The sequence below is a fragment of the Schistocerca nitens genome, chromosome 12, assembly GCF_023898315.1.
Source record: "Schistocerca nitens isolate TAMUIC-IGC-003100 chromosome 12, iqSchNite1.1, whole genome shotgun sequence".
Taxonomy (NCBI): domain Eukaryota; kingdom Metazoa; phylum Arthropoda; class Insecta; order Orthoptera; family Acrididae; genus Schistocerca; species Schistocerca nitens.
This window is the reverse complement of record NC_064625.1, coordinates 5,493,963-5,519,862: the sequence shown is the minus strand read 5'-3', so window position 1 is coordinate 5,519,862 and position 25,900 is coordinate 5,493,963. Positions and strand designations below refer to the sequence as shown.

Sequence of the window (25,900 nt, the reverse complement as noted above, 5' to 3'; positions counted from 1 at the left end):
GAAAATCTTATGTTCATCTTTTGAATCAGCTACCCTTGTCATTTATTTTCCACTTTTGGAGTTAAATTATTGGATATAGGTTCTGCCTTTTTGCAAACACTCTGTTTTTTTCTTTTTACCCAAAATGTTTCAGCACCTCTGTGCCATCATCAGTGGGTTTTTGTTTATTGGAAACTGTAAACAGTGAAAATATTTTAGGTTATAACTGATTAATAAAGTGAGACCTAAAGGAAGTTTTTGTTTGTTTTGTTCTTACCGTGATTTTATATTACGTGGCTTTGCAGGACCAACTGTATGGTGTCCTGCACTGATAGCTTGGCATCTGCAAACCAAATGATGTAAATGTAAATTTCATCAGCGAGTTAACACATCACTTGGCTTTTAAAACTCACATGTGTGTTTAAGTTTCTTTAGCTGTTTGTGTTGTCTTTTCTGCAAGGGTCCTTTAATGTGTTAAATAATGTACCTTTACAGACTGTTTCAATTTGTTTAGAACTTGATTCCCTTCTCCTATTGCCTTCTGTATGTGGAAGTCCTCTTCTGTTGTCAGTTTTTGGTATAGGCTGTGGCTGGATTTCAGTATTTTCAAATCTGTTGCTACTGTGGCTGGGTGGTGGTTATGGGCTATTAGATGGTCAGCAAATGTACTATGGGTGCTGTTACTTTTTAGTGCTCTGAGTATCTTACTTTAAAGTTCATGTATGTTTGTCCTACTGGTGTTTCATGTGAGTTCAAATATTACTTATCTGTTGAATTTATCTATGGGTGCCTCCTGTGTTCCGAGTTTTTTCTGTATTGTATTGTTTTCCAGTATCGTAGCTGAAGTCCCTGTTTCTTCAATATGTTGAATTTTCTGTGAACTATTTTGTTATTGTAGGTGAGCATGTACCAATTTGTTATGTGTTTGTGTTTTTGTTGTTGTAATGTTGTGTCTTACATGCAGTCATTGTTTGTGTGTTGTGTTGTGTAAGATTTTGTGTGTGTGTTATGCTTTTGTTTCTTTTCAGTTTACAAATTTGTTGGTTTAATTCCTCTGCCCCCCAATGAACCATGGACCTTGCCGTTGGTGGGGAGGCTTGCGTGCCTCATCGATACAGATAGCCGTACCGTAGGTACAACCACAACGGAGGGGTATCTGTTGAGAGGCCAGACAAACGTGTGGTTCCTGAAGAGGGGCAGCAGCCTTTTCAGTAGTTGCAAGGGCAACAGTCTGGATGATTGACTGATCTGGCCTTGTAACAATAACCAAAACGGCCTTGCTGTGCTGGTACTGCGAACGGCTGAAAGCAAGGGGAAACTACGGCCGTAATTTTTCCCGAGGGCATGCAGCTTTACTGTATGATTAAATGATGATGGCGTCCTCTTGGGTAAAATATTCCGGAGGTAAAAATTCGGATCTCCGGGCGGGGACTACTCAAGAGGATGTCGTTATCAGGAGAAAGAAAACTGGCATTCTACGGATCGGAGCGTGGAATGTCAGGTCCCTTAATCGGGCAGGTAGGTTAGAAAATTTGAAAAGGGAAATGGATAGGTTAAAGTTAGATATAGTGGGAATTAGTGAAGTTCGGTGGCAGGAGGAACAAGACTTCTGGTCAGGTGACTACAGGGTTATAAACACAAAGTCAAATAGGGGTAATGCAGGAGTAGGTTTAATAATGAATAGGAAAATAGGAACGCGGGTAAGCTACTACAAACAGCTTAGTGAACGCATTATTGTGGCCAAGATAGATACGAAGCCCACACCTACTACAGTAGTACAAGTTTATATGCCAACTACCTCTGCAGATGACGAAGAAATTGAAGAAATATATGATGAAATAAAAGAAATTTTTCAGATTGTGAAGGGAGACGAAAATTTAATAGTTATGGGTGACTGGAATTCGAGTGTAGGAAAAGGGAGAGAAGGAAACGTAGTAGGTGAATATGGATTGGGGCTAAGAAATGAAAGAGGAAGCCGCCTGGTAGAATTTTGCACAGAGCACAATTTAATCATAGCTAACACTTGGTTTAAGAATCATGATAGAAGGTTGTATACATGGAAGAACCCTGGAGATACTAAAAGGTATCAGATTGATTATATAATGGTAAGACAGAGATTTAGGAACCAGGTTTTAAATTGTAAGACATTTCCAGGGGCAGATGTGGACTCTGACCACAATCTGTTGGTTATGACCTGTAGATTAAAACTGAAGAAACTGCAAAAAGGTGGGAATTTAAGGAGATGGGACCTGGATAAACTGAAAGAACCAGAGGTTGTACAGAGTTTCAGGGAGAGCATAAGGGAACAATTGACAGGAATGGGGGAAAGAAATACAGTAGAAGAAGAATGGGTAGCTTTGAGGGATGAAGTAGTGAAGGCAGCAGAGGATCAAGTAGGTAAAAAGACGAGGGCTAGTAGAAATCCTTGGGTAACAGAAGAAATATTGAATTTAATTGATGAAAGGAGAAAATATAAAAATGCAGTAAATGAAGCAGGCAAAAAGGAATACAAACGTCTCAAAAATGAGATCGACAGGAAGTGCAAAATGGCTAAGCAGGGATGGCTAGAGGACAAATGTAAGGATGTAGAGGCTTATCTTACTAGGGGTAAGATAGATACTGCCTACAGGAAAATTAAAGAGACCTTTGGAGATAAGAGAACCACTTGTATGAACATCAAGAGCTCAGATGGAAACCCAGTTCTAAGCAAAGAAGGGAAAGCAGAAAGGTGGAAGGAGTATATAGAGGGTCTATACAAGGGCGATGTACTTGAGGACAATATTATGGAAATGGAAGAGGATGTAGATGAAGATGAAATGGGAGATACGATACTGCGTGAAGAGTTTGACAGAGCACTGAAAGACCTGAGTCGAAACAAGGCCCCCGGAGTAGACAACATTCCATTGGAACTACTGACGGCCTTGGGAGAGCCAGTCCTGACAAAACTCTACCATCTGGTGAGCAAGATGTATGAAACAGGCGAAATACCCTCAGACTTCAAGAAGAATATAATAATTCCAATCCCAAAGAAAGCAGGTGTTGACAGATGTGAGAATTACCGAACAATCAGTTTAATAACCCACAGCTGCAAAATACTAACACGAATTCTTTACAGACGAATGGAAAAACTAGTAGAAGCCGACCTCGGGGAAGATCAGTTTGGATTCCGTAGAAATACTGGGACACGTGAGGCAATACTGACCTTACGACTTATCTTAGAAGAAAGATTAAGAAAAGGCAAACCTACGTTTCTAGCATTTGTAGACTTAGAGAAAGCTTTTGACAATGTTGACTGGAATACTCTCTTTCAAATTCTAAAGGTGGCAGGGGTAAAATACAGGGAGCGAAAGGCTATTTACAATTTGTACAGAAACCAGATGGCAGTTATAAGAGTCGAGGGACATGAAAGGGAAGCAGTGGTTGGGAAGGGAGTAAGACAGGGTTGTAGCCTCTCCCCGATGTTATTCAATCTGTATATTGAGCAAGCAGTAAAGGAAACAAAAGAAAAATTCGGTGTAGGTATTAAAATCCATGGAGAAGGAATAAAAACTTTGAGGTTCGCCGATGACATTGTAATTCTGTCAGAGACAGCAAAGGACTTGGAAGAGCAGTTGAATGGAATGGATGGTGTCTTGAAGGGAGGATATAAGATGAACATCAACAAAAGCAAAACGAGGATAATGGAATGTAGTCGAATTAAGTCGGGTGATGTTGAGGGTATTAGATTAGGAAATGAGACACTTAAAGTAGTAAAGGAGTTTTGCTATTTGGGGAGCAAAATAACTGATGATGGTCGAAGTAGAGAGGATATAAAATGTAGACTGGCAATGGCAAGGAAAGCGTTTCTCAAGAAGAGAAATTTGTTAACATCGAGTATAGATTTAAGTGTCAGGAAGTCTTTTCTGAAAGTATTTGTATGGAGTGTAGCGATGTATGGAAGTGAAACGTGGACGGTAAATAGTTTGGACAAGAAGAGAATAGAACCTTTCGAAATGTGGTGCTACAGAAGAATGCTGAAGATTAGATGGGTAGATCACATAACTAATGAGGAGGTACTGAACAGGATTGGGGAGAAGAGGAGTTTGTGGCACAACTTGACCAGAAGAAGGGATCAGTTGGTAGGACATGTTCTGAGGCATCAAGGGATCACCAATTTAGTATTGGAGGGCAGCGTGGAGGGTAAAAATCGTAGGGGGAGACCAAGAGATGCATACACTAAGCAGATTCAGAAGGATGTAGGTTGCAGTAGGTACTGGGAGATGAAGAAGCTTGCACAGGATAGAGTAGCATGGAGAGCTGCATCAAACCAGTCTCAGGACTGAAGACCACAACAACAACAACAACAACAACAACAACAATTCCTCTGCCATGTGGGACTTGTAACCATTTTCCTCTGCTATCTGTTTCACTGTGTTTAGCTTCTGTGTGTAATTCTGTTTGCTTACGGATGTTTGTTCAGTCTGTGGAGCAGGAATCTAAAGCTTGCTTGCGTGCCACCATTGGCAGATTGTGAACGGTGGTGCGCACGGATGTCGGTTTCCCGAATATTCCAAAATCGTGGGTGGCATTTGTTTTTAATATGGTGAGGTCCAGGAAATTTAGTGTTTTGTCTGTTTCTGTTTCTAATGTCAAGTGAGTTTTTGGGTGTAAGTTGTTTATTTCCTTGTGTAGCTGTTCTGTATGTGTTTGTGGTTCATCAATTAGGCATATTATGTCATCAGTGTAATGGTACCAGTAGATGACTTCGTAATTTTTTGGTCTTATGTGTGTGAAGATCCTATTCTTTTGTGCCATTATGGTCTTGAATATGGTTGCTACTTCATTAATGTGTGAGACTGCTGTGTTTCTTTGTTGTTTTAGTTTCTTTATGGTGATCTCGATTGTTTCAGTTATTGGAACAGAAGTGTACACCGATGCGATATCAAATGATATGATGCTTGCTGTATCTGGTATTTCTATGTTCTCGATTCTCTCTACTAGTTGGATTGAGTTCTCTAGGTTTCTGTTGTTTTCAATAGTGTATATGTTCTTTAGTAATGTGTGTGTGTGTATTTTGGGGTAGGTGGTATGATGGAGTGTTTCTGAAGTCAATGACTGTTCTTTGTGCACTTTTGGTAGGGATTTTTGAGTGGGTGCCTTTGGGAATTTTGTGTCTTTCATTTATCTGGGCTATTGAGGGCATATTTTTAATGTTTTTTAGTGTTTATTGGTTGTTTCTCTGATATCTTGCTGTTGGGTCACTGGTCAGTTTGGTGATGTTGTACTTCAAAACACTAATGTTTTATCTATAAATTCCTTTTCATTCATAATCACAGTGACATTCCCTTTGGCTGCCCGTGTTAGCATGGCATTGTTTTGTTTTAATTTTAGTTTTTTGGCTGTGTTTTCCTCTGGTGTTTCTTCATTACAGATTATGGTCGATTCGTGTGTTCTGATTATCTGTTATTTCTGCAGCAACTAATTCCCTTGTGAAGTTTCCATTAAAATTTGGTGTACCCAGTCTTTCTTTTTTTTAAAAAAATACGTTCAGGAACATATTCTACTATGAGATCTTCTATTGTTTTATGTGAGACATATGTGTTAATGTTGCACTGTGGTCCTTTTTCCAGTAGGCTTTTTTCTCATTCGGCGATATTAATGTTGGTTAGGTTGATGATTTTGTCATGGAATTGTTGTTTTTGAATAGCAAGCTTCAGATTCATGCTCCACAAATTGAACAGAACACTCATAAGCAAACAGAATTACACGCAGGAGCTAAACACAATGAAGCAGATAGCAGAGGAAAATGATTACAAGTCCCACATGATAGAAAATTAAACCAACAAATTTGTAAACAGAAAAGGAACAACAGCACAACACACACACACAAAACCATACACAACGCAGATCGACACAACATACAAACAATGACCACATGTAAAACACACACATTAAACGAAATGGCACATAATCACTCACAATAACAAAACTGTCCACAGGATATTCAACATATTGAAGAAACAAGGACTTCAAATAGGATACAGGACAGGCAATACAACACATGAAAACCTCACATAACTAATGAGGAGGTACTGAATAGGATTGGGGAGAAGAGGAGTTTGTGGCACAACTTGACCAGAAGAAGGGATCGGTTGGTAGGACATGTTCTGAGGCATCAAGGGATCACCAATTTAGTAGTGGAGGGCAGCGTGGAGGGTAAAAATCGTAGAGGGAGACCAAGAGATGAATACACTAAGCAGATTCAGAAGGATGTAGGCTGCAGTAGGTACTGGGAGATGAAGAAGCTTGCACAGGATAGAGTAGCATGGAGAGCTGCATCAAACCGGTCTCAGGACTGAAGACCACAACAATAACAATAACAGTAATCATAATATGAGTATTAACAATTACACAGGCAAAGCATTTTGGCACGTCAAAATCACATTTTTTAAAAGTGTGTTCAGTTGCTGATGAAACTTACATTTCCATAAGTTGGTTTGCAAATGACACGCTATCAGTGCAGGATACCATACAGTTGGTCCTGCAAAACCATAGAATGTAAAATCACTGTAAGAAGCAAAAACAAACAAACACTTTCTTTAGGCCCTTTAGGCCTCACTTTGTTAAATCAGTTATAACCTAAAATATTTTCGCTGTTTACTGTTACTAATAAACAAAAACCCACTGTTGATGACACAGAGGTACTGAAACATGTTTGGTCAAAAGAAAAAACAGTGTTTGGAAAAAGGTGGAACCCATGTACTACGATTTAACTGCAAATGTGGAAAGAAGGGACAAGAGCTGCAGATTCTAAAGATGAATATTTCATGGTCCAGCCAGGCATTCCCCAGCAGGCTCTACAATAAATGCAGAAGCACCTTAATGAAACTGCAGAAAACTGCCTAAAGCATAAAGTTTAATAAAAATTGTATAACCCATAATGTAATTCCAGACTATATAAAAAAAACTATGTAAATAGCGTATCATTTGTACTAAGTAAAGTGGAAAGGAAGGCCGAGATTATATGGTTAGAACACAAAATTAGGGAACTACACACTAAAAAACAGTTACTCGAAAACGAACTTTACAAAATACATTAAAATTGGTCAATAAATTTGCAATATCAGCTCAGTTTGACGAAATAACAGAGAGAGAAAAGACACACATACAGCAGATAATGCAAGAAGAACGGAATAAACAAAACAAAAAACTAAACAGCCCAGGCACACCCACTAGAAACAGGAACCACAACCAACAGCTATTCCATGACAGAATCATCAACTTGCCCGGCATTAATCTCACCGAACAAGAAAAAAGCCTGCTGGATAAAAGCCCGTAACACAACATTAACACACACATCACATAAAACAATACAAGACATCATAACAGCATCTGAACACATTATAAAAGAAAAAGAAAGACTGGGTAGACCAAATTTTATTGCAAACTTAACAAGGGAATTAGTTGCTGCAGATATAACACAGATAATAAGAACACAGAAATCCAACATAATCGCTAATGAAAAAACACCAAAGGAAACCACGCCACTAAACTAACCAGTGACCCAACAGCAAGATATCAGAAAAATATCCAGAAAATATTAAGAATACATTCTCAATAGGCCAGATAAAATGAATGACACAAAAACCAATCTCTACCAAAGGTGCACAGAAAACATACCCTTTAAAGCCAGTTATAGACTTCAGAAATACTCCATACCACCACCCAGTCCAACATACACACACATTACTAAAAATACATACACACTTTTAAAAACAACAGAAACCTAGAGAACTCAATCCAGCTAGTAGAGAGAATCAAGAACATAGACGTACCAGATACAGCAAGCCTCATATCATTTGATGTCGCACCAGTGTACACTTTTGTTCCAATAAATGAAACAATCGATAAGATTAAAACAATCAAAAAGACTAAAACAACAAAGAAACACAGCAGTCTCACACATTAATGAAGTAGCAACCATATTCAAGACCATAACGGCACAAAAGAATAGGATCTTCACACACATAAGACCAAAAAAATACGAAGTCGTCTACTGGTACCATTACACTGATGACATAATATGCCTAACTGATGAACCACAAACACATACAGAACAGCTACACAAGCAAATAAACAACTTACACCCAGAAACTCACTTGACATTAGAAACAGAAACAGACAAAACACTGAATTTCCTGGACCTCACCATATTAAAAACAAATGCCACCCACGATTTTGGAATATTCAGGAAACTGACATCCACGAGCACCACCATTCATAATCTGTCAATGGTGGCAACAAGCAAGCTTGAGGTTCTTGCTCCACAGACTGAACAAACATCCGTAAGCAAACAAAATTATACACAGGAGCTAAACACAATAAAACAGATAGCAAAGAAAAATGGTTACAAGTCCCACATGGCAGAGAAATTAAACCAACAAATTTGTAAACAGAAAAGGAGTCAAGCGTCCAATTCTACCCGTTGGCTTTGACCCGTGACTTAAGGCTGTTGTGGTGCGTGACGTCACAACGGCATGGAGTTTAGTTTGTGAGAGTGGCGTGTTTGTAGGTGTCATTTTGATGTGATAGGTGGTGCTCTCTGGTGGTGTGTTCATGGGTAGCGTGTTATGTGACGTATGGGGTTCATTTGATGGTAGCATTGCACGTGTATGGTATCGGTGGTGACTGTGCTTTCAGCGGAATATTTTTCAGCGAGTTAACGATTTTGGTTTTGTTAGGTCGAAGTTATTGTAGTTTTTTTTTCTGTTCATAATGTGTGAATTTTGCTAAATTGCTTTGTTTATGTCTTTGGTAGGTATGGATATGACTGACACGTCAATAGTTATCGGTTGTCTACAATGATGGGGGACAGTGCATTGTCTCTAACAAAATTTATTCAGCTATTCGACCTGTTGGCTGAAGTTGTGAAGTGTTCAGCATGTTGTGAAGAAATGAGGCTTACTAAAGTTCCGGCGTCTTGGACCAGGGACGGCTATATGTGGAGATGTCTTAAGGATAACTTATGGCGCTCCTTTAGGTGAGGTTCCTGGTTCAAGAAGTCTATGTTGGGCATGTGAGAAATTGTGTTAATGACATATCATTTTTGTTATAAATCCTCTCACAGTACCTGTGCGCATGAGGCAGGTGTGAGTGTGGGAACAGTGCTTGATTGGGATTCTTATTGTCATGAGGTGTGTCCTGAATATATTAAGTACAGGGGTAGGTTGGGTGAGCCTGGTGTTGTGGAGATTGGTAAGTCGCAGTTTGGGAAGAGGAAGTAAGGGAGGGGTAAGTCTTTGGTTGGTTTATGAGTGTTTGGGGGGACTGCGGTATCGAGGGGAGCAGGGGGGGGGGGGTGGTTCAGAATCTTGTCCCGTTATTTTCATTTTATTTTTGGAGGAATATCTGTTTGGTGGTTTTTCGATCTATTTTCATGTTTGTAGTCATGTTTACGTGATTACATCATAGGAGGAGTATGGGAGTTGTTGTGAATGGTTGTTTCCGCCATATTGGTGACGTCATTGGTCAAAGCAGAGGGGTGGAATCTGACGCTTACATTATCCCCAGAAAAGGAACAAAAGCACAACACACACAAAAACTTACACAACACAGTTCAACACAACATACAAACAATACCATGCATTATCTGAAGTTGAGCTATATAGGTCAAGAGAAATGTCCGATTCCTGTAGTTTTGTTGGTGTAGTGGGATTCTGTAATTTAATTATTTTGGGGTATTATTTGTTTTGGAATGGTATGGTGTTTTTTTTTTTATTTTTTTATTGTTGCATATGTAACTTGTCCCCACACTGAAGCCTCAATCTTCTGTGGTTGTCTCGTTGGCTTCATTTCATTTTTGGAGTATGACATTACTGTGGCATATTTATTTCTGTTCACATTTGTTGGCATTTTTTATTTCTGTTCACGTTTGTTGGCACACATACGTAGTGCCATCAGTGTTGTCACTTTGTATACGCTGGAAGTAGCCGTTTCCATTATATTTATGATGTCGTGCGTCAAAGCAGATGGGTGGAATAAGATGCTTCTGTAACCCCCAAAATTGTCCACAAAATATTCAACATATTGAAGAAACAGGGACTTCAAATAGGATACATGGCAGACAATACAAGACAGAAAAAAATTCAGAACACAGGTGCACTCAAGATATCAGGAATATGAACACCTGCCAATCAATATACATAGGACAAACATGCAGGAACTTTAAAATAAGACACTCAGAACACCTCAGAGCACTAAAAAGTAACAGCAGCCCTAATACATTTGCCGACCACCTAATAGCCCATAACCACCACCCAGCCACAGTAGCAACAGATTTGAAAATATTGAAATCCAGCCACAGCCTATATCGCAAACTGACAACAGAAGAGGACCTCCACATACAGAAGGCAGAGAAAAGTAAACAAACTTCAAATTCAGCACCCAATTCTCTTGGGAACAAATGAATGTCAATAGCATTAAGAAACAACAACCCCGTGATCACCGTATTTTGTGAAGTAAAAGGAGGTTTATAATGAAAGAAACTACACAAAGTACACTAATATTTTTGTGCAGTGTCCTTGGAACTTAAAAGAAGAATGTCCTGTCACAACAAAATGTGAGTTTTAAAAGCCAAGTGATGTGTTAACTCGCTGATGAAATTTACATTTACATCATTTGGTTTGCAGATGCCAAGCTATCAGTGTAGGACACCATACAGTTGGTCCTGCAAAGCCACGTAATGTAAAATCACGGTAAGAACAAAACAAACAAAAACTTCCTTTAGGTCTCACTTTATTAATCAGTTATAACCTAAAATATTTTCACTGTTTATGGTTTCCAGTAAACAAAAACCCATTGATGATGACACAGAGGTGCTGAAACATTTTGGGTAAAAAGAAAAACAGTGCATTTGCAAAACGGCAGGACCCATATCCTATGAAATCTTACGGACGAAGGCAGTAACAGTCTCAAACATTCTCCATAGTTTTGGCTTTTTCCAGTGAAAAATTCAGCAACAGCAGAAAAAGAGTGACAAAAACCTCAGTATCAGTAATTTATCATGTTGTTACAAGCATAGAAAGGGATCACTGAGTTGTACATGTAAACCATCCTTGATGCTCTTTTATCATTTTTGCCAGTTAATAAAGGTAAAACCTGCAATGCCTTGGATAAGCCCCCACCACCGCCAGCAGAGTGCTAATCTGCAAAAGAGCTCTTACACACACACACACACACACACACACACACACACACACACACACACACAAAGGGTCAAGACTTTTGACGAGTGTTATCAGACCAAAGCTGGGTTCAAGAGTCCCCAGAAACCAATGCAGCTGTAAAATTCTCCAAGTTCTATACAATATTTTGACTATACTTATTTCCACATTGACAGCGATGAAAAAACAAGCAATACAGTAACAGCAGGATGAGAAAGTACTCCCCAGAGCAAGGAGTATCTCAATATCATATAGTGAGCCAGAGTTCCAAAACAGTTATTAAAGATTCAAAATGATTTAAAACATTTAATAAGGTCTTGCTTGCCATAAACAGTCAGCAAATGACAAAAAAACTAAATCCTGGGAAAAAACCAGTCACAGAATCACAATAAATTACAGGTAAAAGACTGAGTTAGGTTGACAGATGGAACACAGAAGCTAGCAAATATGAATATTTTCAGGTATAGCAGAGACACAACAACAGAAATTCCTAAAATCACATTACTCCAATAAAAAAATTATACAGCAAGTACAATAATGAATTTAGGAAAACAGTACACAAATTAAAAATAAGAAGTCAGTAACCATAATGAGATTCCATTCTATGTACTTAAAGAATGCATAGGTAATATACAAGCCCCATTAACTGACATAGTACGTGTCTTTCAGCTAACGTAATATCCATAGAACTTGAAACAGACAAGTGTTGTGCCTCTACTAAAGAAAGGTGATGCAGAAGGCACAGAAAACTACAAGCCCATTTCTCAAAAATAATACAATCCATTACAAAGGATAGACTAATAAATGACCTCGTCTATGAAGCACAGTTTGAATCTAGAAGTGCAGAACTGGCCACAGCATAGTTTGCAGAAGTGGTACTTCATGCACTACACATCAATGGATGTGTCACTGGTGTAACTTTCAATCTATCAAAGGCCTCTGATAACATAACACTTCAAAAACTATAATCATTAGGGATAAGAGGAGTTGCCAATTATTCTTTCCGTTCATATCTGCATAACAGCGTCCAAAGGACAGAGGCAACACAGACTTCAAATAAAGCAAAATTTTTATGATATATCAACATATGAGACCCTTTGGGTAGCACCTTAGGAGCAATATTGTTTTTTATCTAGGCCTACATCAATGACTATCCAGACGATGTTAGAGATGGAGGAATAATTCTTTTTGCTGATCACAGCAACACTGAACTCACAAAACACTAAAACTCCTATCACAGATAGCAAATGAAACAATACAGTAAGTTTACAATTAGTTATCATGCAATAAACCTACACTCAATATACAGAAGAAAATTAGCATATAGGCCCTATTTTGCCTAAACGTGTCAAATAAATCTACAAAATTATATGTGACTGAAAAGTCATAGATTGTACAACAAATACAAAATTTTTAGGAATTAATATTGACTGTCCCCTCAAATGGAATGAATACACAAATACACCATCAATGCAAATGTAATCATCATGGTATGCCCTTAGTATCCTGTTGTCAGAGTGTAACAGACAACACTTACAGTTTCATATTATATGCACTCAATTTTTAGCTATGGAGTCATTTTTTGATCCCCATATACAGTGACACAGCCTTCAAACTACAGGAAAGTGCCATTATAATAATAACTGAAAGCATCAATTGAGCTCCCTGTACAGATCCGTTTAAAGCAGGGAATTCAAAGTGCACCATAGGTCATAAATGCTTCAACCTTTTCCACCTAAACTGTCTGCATAAAAAATTTCTCGTTTGTATTCTTCTCATAATTTCTCTCACTGTGATTGCACTGGCTGTTAAGCATTCTAGATTATGACACTCTCATTTTATAATCTATACCCAATCCAATTAAAATGTATTTTACTGTTTACATTTTCACTTCATGGTCATATTAACCATCAACTATTGATTCTATGTCTGAATCACTACAGGTTGACTTCACAGACAGGCAAAGATGCTCCAGTTACAATTGAATAACCTTATAAATGCTGTCAGTAGCTGCTGGCCCGTAAACTATCAGTACTACATGCTTGTGAATTTCCAGAATGCTGTGGCACTGCATTCACAGAGCTCTTCAACATAATGTTCAATAATCTGTAGTGTCGAGCGCGTTCGGCCTGTATAAAATTTTCTTGCCTGTGCAGATTTGGGATAATCGCATTTGCGTAATGTTGGTTGGCAATGAGTTTTCTGTTTTGTTGGACTTCAAATTTTGCTGTCGGAAGATCACTGAAATTTGCAATTCATTGTCAAGTCTCAGTTCTGCGTTTCTTTGATACATTTCTGTTCTACGACTTAGAAGTTTAAGGCGGTTTTCGTTTCTGGTCCTGAGTTTAAGCAGCTTATATGTTACCTTTTTTTAAAAGTGTTGACTACTGTCATCCAAACACGCTACTGTCGTGAAAATTTATTTCTTACAAACTGTAGTTGACAAACAAAAGTGAGCTACACAAACATGAAACAAGGCGACAGTCACCCAACAGTATAATGTAAGGTTAGACATCTCCAAATTTTCACAGAAAACTTTTTAACCAAATAATACGATTATCCAAAACTTAGGTTTACACTTCCCAACACAGAAAACTCTGTTATTCTTATTTAATTCCCTGATCTGTGGATCATTTACACAATAATTGCTAATTATATGGAAGGTTTAGAAAATTCTTAAACTAATTGCGGATTCGCAACGAACCTTTCAGGCGTTGTAATTTTCAAGCTATGGTACGACGTGTTGGTTTTTAAATTAGTGACATCAACATAGGGCTAGTCAAGCACTACTGTCAACTTAGTTTACGTCCTTCTTCAACAATTACGTTAAACTCAATCATTGTACACTGGCGGCTGTTTTCTTATGCCACGATATAACTACCAACTATCTACAAATACTTTTCGCCACCATGCACAATTTTTCACTGTGCTGGATAATGAGTCTCCTATCATATACGTCACAATTTCGAAGAAATACTTTCCCCTCCATTTCCCTAAGTTGTTTACCCCGCCCACGCAAACAGTCAACTTCTTTGTAAAAAGTGGAACTCCTGTGGAAGTCTCTCGTAAATGCAGGAGTATTACTACTCTGGCCAAAGCTGAAGCCAAACAGTTATTTTTATTTAATTAATTTACTTTTGCATATTGCATGACAGTATTTAGCACAGAGGTTTGACTGTGCTATTTAGCATGTTGGTAAAACCAAGAGGCGACGGCATTACGAGTTACGCAACGATCAGTCTGCGCAGACATCGGCGTAGATGGCTGCACATGCAAAAGATCGCTGCAAATGTGGTGTGTTCACACAACACAAACCCCAATCTACTACTCGCCCGCCATCTGTCGGTGAAGAAAAGAAATATCAGTGGCAAGCGACTACGCTCCCCGTAAACGTCAAAAATTTAATTCAGTTATTTTGAAATATAGAAATGGAGGAAGTTCTGTTGTGCTCTGTGTTCGCAACTTGTGTTGTAAAAAACATTCAGACCAACCGTAGGAAACAGAGAAAGCGGTCAAAATGGTGTAGACAGTGGCTGCTAAAGCGAAAGCAGTTTTCTCACGTAAATTTACTGCGAGAGTTGCAGGGCGAACCTAGAAAGCCAAGCAGATCAAAATACCATAACGTTGGCTGGTATACTTGATCTACTCCTACACCACATCATCTAGTTTTCTGAACTTTGGATAACTCTTTTCGGTAGAAGTTCGCAACGAATTTTTTTTTTATTATTACTGTTACTCTGTTTGCCGAGGCGTGAACTGCCCGCAATTTTTCAATTAGAGCATTGTATACTGCTGTCTTTTTGTCTCGGTCACTATATTCTTTACTTTTAATCTTCCACAAACGTGGGTGGTTGCTATATATTTCAATGAATTCACTTATAAACTCTCGAAAACAATGACGAGTATCAGTCATTTTAATGCCCTGTGCGCACAAAAACTAGACTGAGCAAACAGCTGTTTCGCGCCAGATTTGCGGCGATCTCCTGTACACACGCTCCAACTTGTCTGCGCAGATGTGGTTTGAACCCAACGATTTGAGAGGTTTCGCTCAAACCTCCAACTCCCAACTTCCAGGTTTGCACACACCTCAGGTTGGTGCAAATTTCTGTCCACACGCAACGATCTGTCTGCGCAGATGTGATGTGCGCAGACCGACCGTTGCGCGTGGACGGGCCTTTACGCTGTAGACTTGTTTTGAAGCCGGCGCCGCCATATTAGATGCCCCAAACATTAGCAGCCCCTAAGCTCTAGATTAGATTGGATTAGTACTTGTTCCATAGATCATGAATACGAAACTTCGTAATGATGTGGAACGTGTCAGGTTAATAAAAGATGTCTATACAAGGTAATTGGCACAACCAATAGACTTGCCTTGCTACCACAGTTAAGTAAGGAAGAGGCTCCAGTAGATGCAGATGTAGTTAAGATGCAACAGAATCCCACTAGGAAACCAACTGTTTTTAAAAAAAGTAGAAAGTAAGAGGAAAGTTCTGTTGCTAGGTGGCAGCCGTGGAGGAGGTGTTGGCCAGATTTTACAGGAAAAATTAGGTGACAGATACCAGCTCACAAATTTTTTAAAGCCAAGTGCATGTCTTAGCCAGGTGGTAGAGGATATAGATTCCTTGTGCAAGGGTTCCTCAAAGCAGGATCGTGTGATTATAGTGGTTGGAGTGGGAAACAGTATTGATAGGGATCAGGGCTACAGTGTTGAGTGTGACCTGGTGAAAATAGCCTATGCAACGACCCATACCAATGTTGGGCTGGTGCCTGCTTTCGTGCGGCATAATCAGTCCCAGTTGAACCGCTCTGTCAGGAGGGTAAATATGGAGTTGGATCAGTTGTGTAGGGCGGCCACTCTGTCTGACATTGAATTGGTTCCTGTCGATGCCATTGATGGGGGGGATTTCACAAGGTATGGCCTACACCTCAGTAGAAAAGGGAAGGGTAAACTGGCGGGGTTGTTAACGAAATCCATAAGGGGGGACACTAGTACTCACAGATGTACCTCTTTTTTTAGACTAATATCAGTGTCCAATGAGAAGTTTAGGCAGGCAGGTGCTAAAGAGGTCCAAAACTCACAAGATTCTCACAACAGTAAAGTAAATAATAATGTTACCATATTTAACCAAAATATTGGTGGATTAAAGAAAAAAGTAGATTCTCACAAAAGTAAAGTAAAAATTAATGTTACCATTTTTCACCAAAATATTCCAGGATTGAAGAATAAAGTAGATGAGCTACTGGTTTGTCTAGATGACATTGAATCTGATAATGTAATAGATATACTATGCCTGTCTGAGCATCACATTGGGTCTGACATGGAAAAGGTAAATATCAGTGGTTGTAAACTAGCTGCACATATGAGTAGAAAGAATAAGGTGAGAGGAGGATTTACCATAAATGTCAAAAGTTATCACTGTGTAAAAAGCTTAGATACAAAAAAGGTTTGCCTAGAGCAACATTTAGAAGCATGTCCCTGTCAACTTAAACTGAAGGAGGGCTCTTTTATAATTGGAACATTATATAGGTCCCCTTCAGGAAACTTTCATTTATTCCTCGAAAACTTGGATGCCTTGTTGTGCTATCTGTCAGATAGAGGAAAGCAAATTATTATTTGTGGGGACTTCAATGTTGATTCACTGAAAGAGTGTAATAGGAAGAACGACCTGGAAGTCTTGCTCGGTTCTTTCAATTTAACTTCTGTCATTAATTTTCCTACTCTGGTAGTAAAGGACAGCAGCACATTGATAGATAACACTTTTATAGACCAAGATAAGTTTAAAAACATAAATTCTTGTCCTTTTGAGAATGGCCTTTCTGATCATGGTGTGGTTTCAGCTCTCTGAGACTGCAGATGTGTGTGCAAGGTGCGCTTACGCGCGCCTACGCGCGCGCCCGCGCGCGCGTGTGTGTGTGTGTGTGTGTGTGTGTGTGTGTGTGTGTGTGTGTGTGTGTGTGTGTGTGTGTGTGTGTGTGTGTGTGTGTGTCAGCATCTCCACTATATGGTGAGTAGCAACTTTCCTTCTCTGGTATTATTACATTCCATCCTGGATTTTCCATTGTTTGATTCCACATATATAGTTTTCTTACACGATTCTTAAATCAAGTATTGGTGATGATTCAATTATGCCTGTAAAAGGATTCTATCAAGCACCTTCCTCTTTCATTCCTTTCCCCCGTACCATGTTCTCTTAATATTTTTCCACCTCTTCTTTTTCCTACTACTAAATTCCAGTCACCCATCACAGCTACCTGAACAATTTTCCTTATCTCATTGTACATCCTGCCAATCACTTCATCACCTGCAGAGCTAGTAGGTACATAAACTTGTACTAATGTGTTGTCTGTCAAGTTTATATATATCTCAGCTATAATAATGCATTTGTTATGCTGTTGCCTAATTCATTATTTGAACTGCTCCTGCATTATCCCTATCTAATTTTATGTTGATAACCCTGTACTGACCTGACCACAAGTCAGGTTCTTCCTACTTATGCACTTTACTAACTCCCACTATATCTAACTTCAGTCTACCCATTCTCCGTTTTAAATTCTCTAGCTTGCCTCCTGACTGTTGAGGTATCTAACACACTCCAACCCATAGATACCAGTTTTGTTTTTCCTGATAACAACTCCCTCCTAACTAGTCCCCGTGCATTATTTTACCCGAGGGGATGCCGTCTTTATTTAACCATTTAGTACAACAGAATACCCTTGGGAGAAAAAAGTCCTGGCTGTAGTTTCCCCTTGCTTTCAACCTTTGCAGTACCAGCACAGCAAGGCTATGTTGGTTGATGTCAGAAAGCCAGATCAGTCAGTCATCCAGCAACTACTAAAAAGGTTGCTACCTCCCTCTTAAGGAACAAAAGGTTAGTGTGGCCAACAATCCATTATTGTGGCTACACTTACAGTATGGATATATGTATCACTTCATTCATATAGCTCATTTAAGAAATATCTTTTCAATGACAGTTCGTTTATATTAAACCCGTATCCAGAAAACATCGAAACACTGCAAATTGCAAAAAGATTGTTTTTCTGGAGGGGAGGGGGGACAGGTAAGGCAGCCTTAGCAGTTTTGCCAAGGGCACAGGATCACCTCGGTACAGCTCTGGGTGAATTATGTTTAGGTTGAGTTCATTTTAGTAAACAAAACTGGGTTTCGGTACAGTATAATATATGTTGCAATGAAATGTGGAATATACACATAATAATAATAATAATAATAATAATTAATAATAATAATAATAATAATGAAAGTGATCATATGGCATTGTTGGCCGGGAGGTCCCATTCAGGGGAGTTCAGTGGAGTTCGGCCACCGTACTGCAATTCCTTTTTAGCTGACGCCACTTCGGCGACTTGCGAGTCCGTGACGATGAAAATGATAATGAACGACATACGACACCCAGTCACCTTCCGGGAATCGAACCCGGGCTTCTTGCGTGGTAGTCGGTAATGCTACTGCTACACTACGGAGGCGGACCGTAATAATAAAAAGATGCACCACAAAGGAATTATCTGAATGGATGAAACTCAGTAAGTGTGATGTACACTCTTGGACATAAAACTCGACCGGCGGCCGGCCACTTCAGAGGCTAAGTCCGCGCCGATCGCGACATGGGACAAAAAAACTGGCCAACTCGCTAATTCTCTAAGTCCGGTTATCTGCACAATCTGGCAACACTGTAGACTGCGGCACTTCCTGGAGGAAAACTTGTCCCATGATAGAGAAACTCTAGGCTGGTTACGCCTGTGGTCTAGTGGTAACGTGCGTTGTTTCTGTTCATAATGTCAGTGGATCGAGAGCAGCTGGCATAAAATATTTTTATAGCCTCTTCTGTCTGAATGCTTTAGACGTGAATGTAATGGTAGCGCAGATTCAACCTATTTCGCTTTGTGACACACTGATATCAAAATTTTATCCAGTAACGATTTTGCGGCAGATTTCCTGCAGACTGTCCTCCTCTGGACGCCGTATGCGGCAAAGCTCCGGGATCCATTTGCTGGCTACCAGCAGCGGCCGTGGCGACAGCAGCGGCGCTGCACTCCCCTGTTCTTTATCGAAAGCGCCTGCTACCGCTCATCGCTTTTGATGATTTAAAACGCTTTATTATTAAATGTCGCTCCACAGAAAATTTCTACAATTTCCATTCACGCTCAAAGGCAACGGAGACAGACGCCCTGATTAGTAGGCGGGTAATCGGCAAGAGCTGAGTATGGCCCGAAATTAATTTTATAGACTGGGACGAAATTAAACCACCTCACTACATTCGATGAATTTATAAATGCTTCATACCTCGTTTCTTTTCCTTTCAAACTCAATTATTTGTGCAACTTTTGGTCAATGTTTGGATGTTTTCGTCAAGCCAGAGTGAGCGTCTGTGGTGTAAAGTGTATTACAGTTCTTGTTTCATTCCTTATGGTAAGTCTATGCGATCAACTGTGTGAATACCTTGCAATGCATGCTCTGTAGCAGTGCAGGAACACTGCACATTTGGAGTTCCATATATGGGTTCATGAAGTATTTATTGTTGATCGGAAGTGATAGTTAAGGTCATCAGATTTAAACCAGAAAAATTTGTCGTTTTGAAGGTTTCAGAGAACGGAAAGGAAATTGCTAACGCAGGTGTTAGAAAACGTCTACAGTTAAATGCTATTGCAAAAATTTAGAAGAAGGGAACTATATTGATGAACATGTGCACTTCAGAAACAACCTTCTGACATGTTAGACCTATATGACGAACAAAGCTCAAATTTATATCGTTGACAGTCGGTTTGAATCTTTTCAGGACCTATTTTACAGTGAAGCACCTTGGAATTTGCAAAGCAGAAATCCATGATATTAACTTAATTTACTAAGTCGAAATCGGACGAAGATTGTTGTTTAAAGGCATTCTTCAGATTTCGCATAAGAAATTTTTACTAGCAGTTTGCAACTCCATTAATTAAAATGGAAAATAGAAGGTTGTAGTCAGTGGCTTCTACCGTGATTCGAACTGCTATGTCTTATAGTACAAGCACTGCAACGCACAAGGGAACCTCTGAGCTAACGACACACTGGCGGCCAGAGGCGGACTATAGTCACTGCGATGTTGCCTGAGCCTCAAAACGCAACCTTAAACACACAAACAGAGGAGGTGGAGATTACTGTTTTAACGTCCCGTCGACAACGATGTCATTAGAGACGGAGCACAAGCTCGGATTAGGGAAGGATGGTGAAGGAAATCGGCCGTGCCCCTCCTAAGGAACCATCCCGGCATTTGCCTGAAGCGATTTAGGGAAATCATTGAATACCTAAATCAGGATGGCCGGGCGCGGGATTGCACCGTCGTCCTCCCGAATGCACACACAAACAGATGTTACTTATGTGAAGAACGCCGTTCTTGGAGTCCAGAAATTAAATATACTTTCTAATTGTGTCATCTTGCAGTGGATTATATCGTACGAGTCTTCGATGTGGAAAACGAATGTCAAGTGAATTTAGAGAGGTAACGCCGACCTACACCCGGAAGTAAATGCACTATCAGAGTGTTGACAAATACTTGCTACGACGCTGCCATTTCTCGGCTCTCTGACGAGGCAGCTCTTCAGCGAAATGCTTGCCGTGATTCTCCGATACGGTTCTTCAGAGTGGAGACGCGCGCGCACGTTTGGTTTTTATGCGGCGTTCTCCCCTGATGGTTTCTGACGTCGCCTTGTGAGCTATGTATACATATGAGACATTCAATTATCATTAATCCAGAATGATACAAGTTTCAGCTTCCGTCGTGGAAGAAGGCTGTTGACGCCGACATTATATCATTTCAACGTAGGGAAAGCAAAACGGATCATTCAATGTTTCTCATTCAACATAAAGCATGTGAGATAAATTTCCGTAACGTTCATAATCATCTAAAAATACAAACGAAGTAGAAATACACCGGAAGCTTATTCGAATTGAATATAATGTAAGATACCAAACGCTTTGCACCTCGATGTCGAATTTGTCCACTTGCAATCTTTTGCAGCATACACATAGAATGTCATGATTACCACGAGAATGAAGAAATATGTTGGTAAGAATGGAAGCAAGAAGAGACGCAGTCAACAAATATTCTATTCCTCATGGCATTCATTTCATTTGACATGTAAGAAGAGGTAAAGCGGGAATTTACTTTCGTTAACACGAAAGATATGCCGCACATATTGATAACGAGGAAGTCTGCGTCTTCATACGTTTCCCCCTTGAGATCTGTATGCTCTATTATATACTAAGTAGCCCGATCATTGTTTCAGTAATGTTACCCTCTTGTTTGACCCCGTAACGATGAACAGATTCCAAATGCATGTCTCTGCGTGAAAGTAGCGGTTCGAACCCTTGCAGACCACTGTGCCTTCCCCCCTCGTGGGTTAGGTCTCAAAACTAAACCGCTTTGTATCCAATGGCATAATTTATTCATACAGCATCAGCATAAGACTCTTGCGAGTGAGAGAATGACAATAACAATCGTAACAAGAACAAGCAAATAATGAATGATGTTTATTCCAACGCAGAACGAGAGTGGCTTTAAATATAAAAATCTATATCCATATCTATTGATCTTTGAGTTGGCACAATGCAAATATATTCTTAGCATTTAGTTACTGAATTTAGTTCTGGATGTTTGCAGAGAAAAGGAAAAGTCGGTACTTCTCGCTAGTGTAATATAATGTGAACCAGCAACTACCCTTTCCTTAGAACACGACTCAAGCAGGTCCTCAAGTAGGTACCAAGGCACTGCTGCATTCTGTTCCCTGACATTGCTCTGATGACGGTTAATGCAGATAGTTCCGATTATGAAACACAAAACGTATTGCAGGTTAGTTCCTAGGATAGTAACATTAAATTTGCGTTGTAGACGGCACATGAACGTGACGACTATCCATATTACTCATCAATGTAAAAAGACAATATTTTGGGAATTTAGCAGGATTACTCAAAATGAATTCTGAAATTGGGTGACTGACCGCACAGGTGCTAAACGTCGTCAAGAGTATACGATGTCCTAATCGCATTAGGAATATGAAGATCGTCTTCGACAGCTCGCAACTTTCACATTGCTATCTCCACCCTACTCCAGACAGCCCTCGGTGGAGTTGCACTACGTTGCCGATGTTATGGAAGGCCTTCAAACCGACAACAGACCACATATTGAAAAATACAAGCGAATTCTCTTGCAGCGTAAGCTTATTGTAACTAATCTAAAAATTATTGGAGAGGAACATTGTCCTATTCAAAAAAAGTAAAATGTTACACACTGTTGACGTCAAACGGACATTATCTATGTCCTGTCTTGTGTCCTACTCATCTATAATATCAAGTGTACTATGAAAATGATTATATATAATGGATTACAAGGTAATGCATTGATACCAGATGGTGGGGGCCGGCCGGTGTGGCCGTGCGGTTCTAGGCGCTTCAGTCTGGAACTGCGTGACCGCTACGGTCGCAGGTTCGAATCCTGCCTCGGGCATGGATGTGTGTGATGTCCTTAGGTTAGTTAGGTTTAAGTAGTTCTAAGTTCTAGGGGACTGATGACCTTAGATGTTAAGTCCCATAGTGCTCAGAGCCATTTGAACTATTTAACACAAAATGACATTAAAAATTTAAGTTATTCACGAGCAGCTAGTTGAGAATATGTATGAACATTAAATGACACGACGAACCGTCTTGTTCTGCATATGGATTCAAACCCAGCTCATGCAGACTAAGCAAAGATTTCGTGACTGACGGAAACTAACAGTCATTCCTGATTAGGCATACAGAGAGTGATATACCTCGATTTTAGACAGTATCAGTTAGCAAATATCAACTTTAAATTGCATAACGCAAACATTTTTAACAGACGCGAATTCCTACCCAGCATCTATTGTCCCTGTTAACGAACTACGAGAGATGTTAAATATTGCTTCTTCACAAGTAACTTACTTGAAATGCCGTGAGGTAAAGCTGTGTGTTGGACACGGATTCGAACCCGGAACCTAATCGGATTGCTATCGAAGCACAGTCAAATGTGACATATCGGAATTTCGCGGCAGTAGCTAGATGTTTTAACTGAAATGACGAGACGAAACATTAATTTTTTCCTTCCCAGGACTCCAACCCGGCACCTATCGCTGTTATATTCTAGAGAAAACGAACGTTAAATATGGGTTTGTTGCACCAGCAGTGACATGTGAGCATGTTTGAACTGAAATAATATGACGAAGAGTTCAGCGCTCACTGGGAATAGAGCCCCACACATATCGTTGTTGACTACACACAAATAGACGTCAGCTACCGAATTTTTCTCCACCAGCTGCTCAGAATAGCATCTTGAACTTACAGTCATCTTGCAAATAGTTCTGTGTCTCACTGGGAGTTAAAAACGTCAGATATCGTTAGTGTTGACAGCGAATGAAAATACATTAAAAATCAAAATTATTATCCACTAGCAGATAGGTGTTCTCATGATAGAGCTTGATAATACATAATTAAATCTTTAGTGCCGCGCCAGGATTCGATCCCATTCACGCGTAATATGTGAAGGTGTTGAGGAATCTGCAGTTTTGAACAAACAAAAAATTGTAGCCGATCTGTATTGCCACGAAGGGATCAAATTCCGCGTTAAGGGCGGTCTGAGTTGCATTCCCAGTTCAGAACCAATTTTATCGACATACAGGAGCTCAAATAAAAGATGGAATAAGTGTCCTGTGACCATACATAGCGTTTGTGTCGTCACTTGAAATAAATACCTAGTATAAGAAAGGTTACTGGTGACAGAGTTTCTACATGTCGCCACTCCAGACTTTATTGTGGTTCAACCTACCGTCGACTTGGTAAAGAAGGAATATCATCTTTAATGTGAATTTTCAGACCACGCAGCCATTATATCTCCTTCACTTGGTGTAGCCAGGAGAGAATGGAATCTGTCTCTCCCTATCTAAAATCATTGACAGAAGTGGGAATCGAACACAGACCATAGGTATAACAACCTACCATCCGTCCAACAGACCACGAAATCCTCTTCTCTGCGAGTCATTTTTCTATCGTAACGCAGTTGCGCCACACTGGATGAGAATTCTGACACACAGGCTCCCTGTAGTAATTTACAGCATGTTCAGTAAATTCATTTACTTGGTTGACCGAATCACCATGAACTAGCTGCCTCGGCTACCCAGTGCATACATTCGACTATTTTGTAATCACAGAAATAAAATCACGTAACTGCCACCTACACACAACTGCCAACAGTGTAGGATGCAGAAGTTTAAATAGGAAGTGTTCCTTTCCACTTGAGCTATTCTATTGCGCTATCTGTTACTAGAAAACGTCGTTCAGTCCAAAAGAAAAGCTGTAACTGTTTGTCTCTCAGAAGTCAAGACCTGGCCATATGCATAATCTCACAGTGCTGTGGAATCCAAAAGTTCTGGAGGAATAGTTGCCGAGCTCTGGAGCTGTTGTAGCTACGTGTCAGCTTGTAGCATAGATAAGATGTCACGAGTTCGAATACATTCAGTGCTACATTTTTTAAAACGCAATTCTGCTCTCTGCTGAAGTTATCAATCTAATGGAACTTTGAACATAATTCCCTTCACTTCTCAACCCAAAGTAGTCGCATGTGGAAAAAGGACTAACTACTGTGACATTTTGTTCTATTCAGATTTAATAGACAGCAGGCAGCAGATGCATCTCGAAGATGTGCAGGGAGAGCGCATCGTGCCATAATATGTCAGAAAAGTATTTTCTGCATTATCCGTCGTGTGGTAGTGATATTTTATTCTTCTTCAAACTTTGTTTGACAGCTTTAACTCAGAACAAGTTTTCTACATGCATGTAATCAATAAACTGCATGTGCATTGTCAGACTGTCATAGGTAACACAGAGAATTCGCATATATCGTTGATGATTAATTTCTCTCTCATGTTTACTATTGTTTTAACAACACTAAAGGAAACCTTACGAAAATTGTGCACTGTATTATAAGAAATGAAATAAAACTAACCATGATAACCTTACGACGAAAGTATCTGTACACAATCATGCCTCTATCGACACGAATTAGTAAAATACTACTCTCTGTGCCGGCCGGAGTGGCCGAGCGGTTAAAGGCGCTACAGTCTGGAACCGCACGACCGCTACGGTCGCAGGTTCGAATCCTGCCTCGGTAATGGATGTGTGTGCTGTCCTTAGGTTAGTTAGGTTTAAGTAGTTCTAAGTTCTAGGGGACTTATGACCACAGCAGTTGAGTCCCATAGTGCTCAGAGCCATTTGAACCATTTTTGAAAATACTACTCACTTAGATTTTGATTGGGTCTGTGTTTAATTGGTATGCTGTGTCATACTCAAGAGGTATGCAAATGTGGCATTTCATAAATATAGTTACGTATTCGCTTGTCAGCAGCGGAAAGAGGCATTGCCTGTTGTGCAGCACTGTAAGTTTTTCAACATTGCACTATGAGCTGAAAGCATTTTCTTGCGATTTCCTTATTGATGTTTGATCTGACTGCTTGTAGCTCTTTCACAGAAGGGATAAAAACGTTACAGTCAGTGAGACTGGAACCGCGAACCGTAACAGACGCTGTTTCACAGGTCAGCACGTTACCACAGAGCTGGCGAGGAGGTATGGGTCTCACCTTCCTATTACGAGGGCAATAGTAACTAGAACTCGTAAACCGCTATTTAAAGGTCGAGATTAGTTGCGATTTCCACCTGCAAC

The 25,900-nt window shown here is 39.8% G+C and overlaps 1 protein-coding gene across 1 annotated transcript in view; it reads right to left on the bottom strand.

Annotated features, from left to right (window-relative positions):
- LOC126215304 (uncharacterized) overlaps window positions 1-14,190 on the bottom strand; it is a 129,205-nt gene extending 115,015 nt beyond the window's left edge. The window contains exons 1-2 of the mRNA XM_049941986.1: window positions 13,885-14,190; window positions 257-322 (exon numbers count right to left, since the gene is read on the bottom strand). The gene's annotated coding sequence lies outside the window, so the exon portion shown is untranslated. The remainder of the gene's footprint in view (window positions 1-256; window positions 323-13,884) is intronic.
- Between the last annotated feature and the right edge of the window lie 11,710 nt (window positions 14,191-25,900).